The sequence below is a fragment of the Pinus tabuliformis genome, chromosome 1_2 (assembly GCF_031772625.1).
Source record: "Pinus tabuliformis cultivar Carrire ecotype Pingquan chromosome 1_2, CPIR1, whole genome shotgun sequence".
Lineage (NCBI taxonomy): Eukaryota > Viridiplantae > Streptophyta > Pinopsida > Pinales > Pinaceae > Pinus > Pinus tabuliformis.
Window position 1 is genome coordinate 722,672,447 of NC_142298.1, and position 9,677 is coordinate 722,682,123.

The 9,677-nt window shown below is 34.4% G+C and overlaps 2 pseudogenes; both read right to left on the bottom strand.

Annotated features, from left to right (window-relative positions):
- Positions 1-2,484: 2,484 nt before the first annotated feature.
- On the bottom strand, positions 2,485-3,440 carry LOC149207796 (leucine-rich repeat receptor protein kinase EMS1-like; annotated as a pseudogene).
- Positions 3,441-6,541: 3,101 nt separating this feature from the next.
- LOC149207797 (leucine-rich repeat receptor protein kinase EMS1-like) lies at positions 6,542-7,494 on the bottom strand (annotated as a pseudogene).
- Between the last annotated feature and the right edge of the window lie 2,183 nt (positions 7,495-9,677).

The window sequence follows — 9,677 nt, forward strand, 5'->3', positions numbered from 1 at the left end:
AATATAAATAGTGTATGCACATAGGATGAGGGAAGATGATGAAGAATAAAAGAAATGAAGGTGGAAAAATAATTATAAATCAAATAGAACATATAAAACACTAACCTAGGATAATGGACAAAAGATAAATTGGCATGGTCCAACAATATCCATTTTATGCAAAATCAACCTAGAAAATGTGAATCATTTATTTGTACACTCTTTATATTTTAGGGAGGTTTGGGTAGATAAATAAAGTTGTCAAATGGGAAAATGTGTGGAGAAGGGAATTTCACTTAGCTTGTTTTGAATGATGTTAAACTAATAATAGAGTGGAATCTCATTAAAATTTTCCATGGTTTGCATTATGGGGGTTATGGTTGGATAAAAATAAGAAAGTATTCCAAATAAATGATAATCCCTCTGCACATTTGTCACCAAATTGTATTTTCCTATGGTTGTTCACGTAAACATGTAAAATCCATGTTGCTTCATTGAAGATGCATCTCAAAGAAATCTAGAAATATGTGACATTGGAGGTATTTAATTTGTATATGAAGAACATTGCATTTCTTTGAAATATGCACCAATCTCAAGAAAAAATAATACAACTTAGTTTGATGCTTTATGACTACCTACGAAGATTGAAATTGAGGGATGAACAAAAAGCCTACATGTCATAGGAGACTCAAAGTTGATCTTGGAGCCCACAAAAGGTAGAAGCCACATTTAAAATTTGGTACTCATTTTAAACATGGAACAAATTTTCAACGATAAAAATGAAGTTTACCGTAAATTCCCTTTTCCAAGCAAACTGTTAGATAGCTAATCCTCAGGATTAAGCTTGGGTCAGTTTGGGTAGTTATTGGAGTCCAAGAACATCCAAAAACTAATTCAATTGTTTCCTTTATGTATTAATATGTACACATTGTACATCATTGCTTGAATTCATTAACATACATCTTTTTCTTAATATATTTCTGTAATTGCACTGTCCAATATGGTTGATCCGTCCAACGTTTTGGATGGTCACACCATCCATCATCAGGGAGAAATGATGTGCTTGTCAGTAAATGAGTCATGGAGAGCCTTTAATAGGAGAAAATATTGAAATGTAAGTCAATTCGTGTAATGGTTACTCGTATATTGAATAATGAATATATTTGACCAAGTATATTTTGTTGACCAACGGGGAATTGATTAGAACGGGATATGAAAAATGAGTATGATAGTGGATTTCTTAAACAAAAGTTGAATCATAAATGAGTTTAAGAATTAGGTGAGAATGTTGTTATTTCAAATTTGAAATATAATAAATGTAATAAAATAAAATCATATTAATAAAAAGGGATTAAATTAGCAATTGCACCAGATGTTGCAAAGGAAATGCCATAAGGAATAAATTCTAGAAGAATTTTAACATATAGAAAATCACTAAATATATAAATTAGCAACAAAATGTCATTCAAAGCTAGAAGATGAAGAGGAATCACTTACATTATGCCAAATTTACAGATTGTATAACCTTTCCAACATAGATTGCATCTCAATCTTCAAATATGATCTTTCAAGTTCCAATAGAAAATATTTGATGAAAAAGATGCTCTTTTTCAATATTGAAATGTCTCACTTGATCAAAAGCTTACAGTATTTTACCAGTTGCTCTGAAGGTGTTTGTATTTGCCTTTGCTTGTCCTTTCATATCTTCCTTTGGGAATTTGGACTTATTTGTGACACCGAAGGTATATTAAAAGTTTTTTCCCAAAATACAAATTCAAAATTAACCAATCGATGACCTAGTTTAAAGAAGAGATATGAAATAGATATCTCAATAAAGCTAGTCATTGACATAACAACTTTACACTATTTTATAGTATTAAATTTTTTACTTCTCCAAATCTATATGGAAATTTCTCAATCCTTATAAACATTATTGATTCATTTAAAAACGATTTTATTCTTAGAGAGCGAGAAAAATTTGACTACTGCTTACGTTAAGCGGATTAAGGACCATTTCCAATGTTAAGAACATAAGACTTTCTTGCAAATCAAATTCTTGATTGACAAATATTCATGTTCTTGTTTCATACTTGCAGTAAGAAGCAAAGAAGAACAATTGCCATTGTTAAGAACATAAGACTTTCTTGCAACTTAAATTCTTGATCCACAAATAATCATGTTCTTGTTTATTACTTACGGTAAAAAGCAAAGAAGAATGAACACCCATAAGGGTGACAAAGTATAAATGGGTGGATCTGAATCTCTTTTCCCTAAAAGAAACTTCTAATTTTATAAAACAAATTTTATTTGGAAATACTTTATCACACTGTTGACAGACTGATTTAAAATGGAGAAACTATTTACATACCTTTTTAATGCTGAAAATGAATACTACTTACTTATCATGTTTTCTTACTTAATTTCAATAAATAATATAAGTGTTTTAAAGGCACACAATTTCTTATTAGCAAACAGTGAAAGGATATGCATAGATATAATCAAGAATCAAGAATCAATGTTAACTCTCTGTTTGACTGGGTCAATTACCTTTAAGAGCTTAACCATAACCACCATTGTGGGGCGCTTCCCTGGATCTTCTGATGTGCACAATTTTCAGAAATGTAGCACCTGAGCGTGTGAGACTTCCCAGGCCTGTGAGAGATGAAAGGTTCCAAGGACTCTTCTACTTGGTCCATATTGATCATATGCCTCATGCAATTGACGAGATTTCCACCTTCCCCTTATTTGAATTCCATACCTGTAGGCTCCTTACTGGTTAACAATTCCAGCAAAATCATTCCATAATTATTGTAAACATCACCCCTAATTGTTGTTTTCTATCTTTACCCATATTTAGGAGGAATATAATTGAAAGTTCCTATGATATTTATGCTTACATGACTTTCATATGCAGTTATGAGATGGGGAGGGCCAAAATCAGCAGCCTTGGGTGCAAGTGACGCATCGAAAAGGATATTGCTCGATTTCATATCTTTGTGAATAATGTGGGGAATGAAACCATGATGCAAAAATGACAGACATTGTGCAGAACCCATGGAAATCTTGAAGCATTTTGGCAATTCAATAACCTCAACAACATTAAAATGATTACGAAGCCAAATATCAACACTACCATTATCCACATACTCGTAAATCAGAAACTTGTCCTCCCCCAAAATGGAGTAACCAAGTAAAGATACCAGATTCTTATGCCTCACCTTTCCAATAGCTTCCATCTCCACTAGGAACTCACGGTTACCCTGTCCAAGCCCATGGTTTAGCCTTTTGACAGCTACAATCCTTCCTTCTAGAAGAAAAACTTTATAGACTGTTCCAAACCTGCCAATCCCAATCATATTGGTTTTGTTGAAGTTATGAGTTGTTGCTAGAATATTAGTTGGGATAAGGTGCAATAGAGGCCTTTCAAAAACTTCCACATCGATACCAAGAGGCTCCTTCATATTTTCTGATCGAATGTGCCCACTGAACTTACAACCTCAAAAATCTAATATAATAAGATAACAAGTTTTCAAATTTTAGCTAGTATTTCATCAATAAATAAGTTTAATCTTATCCATAGACAGACCAAATTTTCCATGCCACCAATTTCCTTTGGAAGAAATTTGGATAGTGCACTATAACTGAGATCGAGAGTGACTAAATTAATAAGATGGCCAGATTCAGTAGGGAAAACTCCAAAAAAGGAATTTTCACAGGCATCCAAATATAACAATTTTGACAAATTCCCCATCTGGTGGGAAATGCTACCAGAAAATATATTGGAACTAATATCAAGATACTTTAAATTTTCAATATTGTTGAGCTTGATATGAAAGCTACTGGAGAATGAATTAAAAATATTAGCAATATTAGGGGGTAGCATACCGTATACATATTTGTTGCTCAAGTCTAGATATTCTAGTTTTTGATATTTTTCCTCACTAGAATTCTAGAAAGGAAAACTGAGGTTAAAGGAGCATTGGCTCTAGACGAGGCACACCTTTAGATCTTCCCCAGGACATAGAACCACTATAAATGCCAAGTCTATATCTCCCATTCAGAGAAAGTCTATAAAAAGTTTCCAAACACTTCAGAAAATGCTACTTTCATGTCTTGTCCTTCTAGAAGTTAAATTTCTCAGTGCTAGTGTTGAATGTATTTGCTCTTCAATTTTTGTTTCACAGATCCAACAAGTTTTTTTTCCATTCTTCCCTACAAACGAGAGTAGCATCATCCTCTGAGGCTCTCCAAACACTCCCTGCGGAGGGACTCTTTCTAAACCATTTCACTACAATGCCCATACTATTATTTGATCTATTTCCAGGTTCTCTATATAGGTCGTTGAGTGCCATCCATAATTGAATCAATACTCTCTCCTACAGAGCACTCTAACATCTACCAAGGGGTTCACTATATGACCACCATGCATGCCTTTATGCCTTATATTCTCCATGTTCTCTATATAGTTCGTTGAGTGCCATCCATAATTGACTCAATACTATCTCCTGGAGAGCGCTCTAACATTTGCCAAGGGGTTCACTATAGAACCACGAGGCATGCTTTTATACCTTCTATTCTCCATGATATCTGTTTCTCATCCAAATTTACTCAAGCATGAAACATTAGATGTTGGAAGCATGAGAAAGTGGACACAAGAAGAAGATAAAACCTATAACAAATTCTAAAACACTACTGAACAAATGACGAAAATAAACCCTCAGATAATGTGTTTTTTTTTTTTTTAAACAGTTAGATATGGGAAAAAGATAAAACCTTAGATAATGGGCTCCTGAGAAATTTATCCTCGGGAATTTTGGGTGTGGAACTTCTATCCATTGATAATCTACTACCAACATGTGGAGGTGTGGTATTGTCTGGGTCTAAAGCCTCAACTTAAAGATAGGAACTGGCTCTTGGACTTGGTTATTTTGTTCTTTCTTGCAATCGTCGTAGATCCTACACAGAACAAAGCTAAGGTTTGAGAAATTAAGGGTGTTTTTCTGGTCAACTCTTCTTTTGTTGCTATAGCACATGTGAGGACGTTACAAGATTCACACCTTTGGTCGTGAATTGCAACAAATGCCCAAATTGGAACTCAGTTCCATTGGTTTCTCTATGTGAGTTTGACACTATATTTTCTTAGATTTGACATGCTCCAATTTCTCTATATTATCCATGTAACGATATAAGGTTACGATGCCAACAGAAACATGATCCCATCTAGTAGAAGTCTATTGGTTTTGATGCTCTGATACTTTGTACCCTATTTTACTATGAAATACAAAATCAATTTATGCATAATTGTTTCTTGAGTTCCTAATTCCATGAGGGTGTTATAGCCTACTTGAGAGAGAATGCAGGGCCCCATTCAACTTAGAAATATCAACTTAATTTGTATATTTTGTGTGATAGTCATGTCTAATTCATTTGATGTATTATGAGTATCATAGAGTTTGATTCCTTGCTACAAGTATAATATGAATCAAAAGTTAAGCATTGTGTTATCAATTTGGTTATTCTTTGTGTGTGGTTTTGCTAAGGATCATACAATAAAGATCTCATGTTGAAATAATTGTTAGTTTAATTGATTCTCTTTGAACAAAGAACTATGAGAGTTATAGTTTATATAATTTTTTTCTCATTGACTTTGCTAATAGATAACTGCTCATGGGGAATGTTCTATTGAAGATATTAGTTTTCCCTCTATTACTCATGTTTTAAATCGAAGGTTTTCTACATAGTAGATAAAGTGGATCCATGAAAGCATTATGTTTTGAGCATTGTGAATCACACTTACATTTTTAGAGATTTTAAACCTTACAATGCCATGCATTTTTAAGACCATTGTTTAGTCATGCATTGAGTTGCTATGATTCACCCAGTGATGATTGGATTTAATAATAATATTGTCATGGACTTTTGTTATAATTATTATTATTATTTTTCTATATTTCAAAGCATTTGTAGCTGCATATAATACTCCACTCACCACCTTACCTAACATCCTCATTCTTCTTTGACAACAAGCATAACTCAACTACTGCTTATGTTAAATAGATTAAGAACCATTTCCATTGTTAATAACATAAGACTTTGTTGCAACTGAAATTCTTGATCCACAAATATTCATGTTCTTGCTTCTTACTTACGGTAAGAAGAAAAGAAGAACCATTACTATTGCTAAGAAAATAAGACTTTCTTTCAACTCAAATTATTGATCCACAAATATTCATGTTCTTGTTTCTTACTTACAGTAAGAAGCAAAGAAGAATGAATAGTCGTAAGGGTGAAAAAGTATAAATGGGTGGATCTGAACCTCTTCTCCCTAAAATAAACTTCTAATTTTATAAAATAGCTTTTATTTGGACATACTTTATCACACTGTTGATAGACTAAATTAAAAGGGAAAAATTATTTACGTACTTCTTTGATACTAAAAAGGAAGACTACTTACTTAAATCATGTTTTCAGACTCAATTTCAATAAATAAAACAATTGTTTAAAAGACACACGATTTCTTCTCATCATATAGTGAAAGGATAGGCATAGTCATAATCAAGAATCAAGAATCAAGGTTAACTCTTTGTTCGACTGGGTCAATTACCTTTAAGAGCTTGACCATATCTACCATTGTGGGGTGCTTCCCTGGATCTTCCGATGTGCACAATTCTGCTAAATGTAGCACCTGCAGCATGTGAGACTTCTCGGGCCCACGAGAGATGAAGGGTTCCAGGGTCTCTTCTACTTGGTCCATCTTGATCATATGCCTCATGCAACCCATGAGATTTCCACCTTCCCCTTCTTTGAATTCCATACCTGTAGGCTCCTTACCAGTTAACAATTCCAGCAAAATCACTCCATAGCTGTAAACATCACCCCTAGTTGTTGCCTTCCATCTTTACCCATATTCAGGAGGAATATAATTGAAGGTTCCTGCAAAATTTGTGCTTACATGACTGTCATATGCACTTATGAGATGGGAAAGGCCAAAATCAGCAACCTGGGTTCAAATGACCCATCTAAAAGGATATTGCTCGATTTCATATCTCTGTGAATAATGTGGGGAACAAAACCATGATGCAAAAATGACAGACCTTGTGCAGAACCCATGGAAATCTTGAAGCATTTTGGCCAGTCAAGGACCTCAATAACATCTGCACGATTACAGAGCCACATATCAAGACTTCCATTCTCCACATACTCGTAAATCAAAAACTTGTCCTCCCCCAAAACGCAGTAACGAAGTAAAGATACCAGATTCTTATGCTTCACCTTTCCAATAGTTTCCATCTCCACTAGGAACTCACGGTTACCCTGTCCAAGCTCATGGCTTAGCCTTTTGACAGCTACAATCCTGCCTTCTGGAAGAACACCTTTATAGGCAGTGCCAAACCTGCCAATTCCAATCATATTGTTTTTGTTGAAGTTATGAGTTGCTGTTAGAATATCAGGTGGGCGAGGGTGCAATAGAAGCCTTTCAAAAATTTCCAAAATGATACTAAGAGGCTCCTTCATATTTTCAAAGGGAATGTGCCCACTAAACTTACAACCCCGAAAATCTAATATATTAAGCTTAACAATTTTTCCAATTTTAGCTGGTATTTCATCACTAAATGAGTTTGATCCTATCCATAGACAGACCAAATTTTCCATGCCCCCAATTTCCTTTGGCAGCAATCTGGATAGTGCATTATAACTGAGATCCAGAGTGACTAAATTAGTAAGATGGTCGAATTTAACAGGGAAAACTCCAGAGAAGGAATTTTCACTGGCATCCAGAATATATATTGGAACTAAGATCAAGATACTTCAAATTTTCAATATTGTCGAGCTCGATATGAAGGCTACTAGAGAATGAATTAAAATTTAAAATAAACTGACAAGATTAGAAATCTCAGGGGGCAACACACCATATAGATCATTGTTGCTCAAGTCTAGATATTCTAGTTTTGGAAGACCCCAGAGCTATGAAGGTGGTTTCCCTGTCAATGCAGTATTGCTCAAATTCAGACTCTGCAAAAGTTTCAGGTTTCCTATTGCAGGGGATATGGTTCCCTGCAGAGCTATGAAGGATAAATCCAGGGAAAAAACCCTTCCCTGTATACATTGTAAACCCATCCATGCACAAGGAGAGGATTCCATTTCTAGCCAGATAGTGAGGACAATTTCATTTGTGAAGCATTTTTTCAGGCTTGTCAAAGATTGAATGTCTTGAGAACAACCTGTGCTAATGAACACTCTGCACAACAATATAATAAACAAAATCCATATGAATTCTTGAGGGTCGGTTGTGAGTAAAATATTAGCCATTGTGAATGCACCACCGACCCGTGCCATTTGAATGAAATTAGAGTCCAACCTTGTAAATTTACACCGAATTTAAACAAATGGAGTGTTCTTTCAATGATGTCAACTTTTCAGACTACTAGGAAGCATAATTAGAGAAGATAAAACCTCAAATAATGACTTTTAAAACAATACTAGTCAAAGGATGAAGATAAACCCTTAGATAATGGGTTTTCTTTAAAACAATTAGATAGGGGAAGAAGATAAAACCTTAGATAATGGACTCCTATTGACATGTGGAGGTGTGGTATTGTCTTATTCTGAAGCCACAACTTAAAGAAAGGAACAGGAACTTGGATTTGTTGATTTTGTCCTTTGTCGCAATTGTGGCGGATTCTAAATAGAACAAAGAAGATTTAGAGATCCCAAAATCCTTGTTCCACACAAGAAAACTTAAAGAAAGGAACAAGCCCTTGATTTTCTTCTTTGTCACAAATATTTAAATGCCTGCAAAATAGATGTCCACTAAGAAGGGATTTAAAACGGTGGAGACCATTAGCAGCATATTGAAAACCCTACTGATAATGTAAGAAACCTTAAAGCAAAAGAATTTAACTCACAGACATCATGAATCACAAATAAAACCCAAAACTCTACCTGATCTTATGCTGGATTAGTCTCCGCCTCACAAGGAATCTCGCAATGGGGGCGTGAGCACTATTGTTATCGACACTTGCATGGGAAACAACACTTTATTACACAACAAGCGTCAAGGCTCCTCCACTATTTTAAAAGTTGACACCTCTCAAGATTCCATTTCGTGGGATTTTCCCTCTGCATTTCTTCATTACTTCATTAGTTTCACCTGAATCTTCACCCCCAAGAACCTCCTTGGAGTGACTACGAAGTCGACCTTCGAGTTACACCTATAACTACCTTCAACCAAATACCTGTATTGTGATCCAATGGGGGAAAATACTTTAATCATCTAGCATAGAGTATCAACAACGCCCAAAAGTACACGACGTCACTTAGGAAAGTTGTTTTAAGAGGGGAATGCCTTACGATGTAATAATTGACAAAATAATATATTAGAAATAAAGTAATTATAGTAAGAATTATCTGAGAAAATAAATAATTGAAAATAAATCATAACAACCATAAATTCTAAATTGAATAAAAAATATTTTAATAATAAACTATAACAAGGAATAAAAACCTTGAGGTTTAGAGTGATATTTAAATTATTGATGAAAACAAATGAATAGGAATTATATGAAAACAATTTTTGAAACCAAGGGGTAAACTATTAATACACTAATTGAAACAAGAGATAAGAGAGGAAAGAATAAAGAGGCACTTGGAAGGAGGACACAACAAATAGGGAGAGGGGGCAAGGGTCATTGGATGAT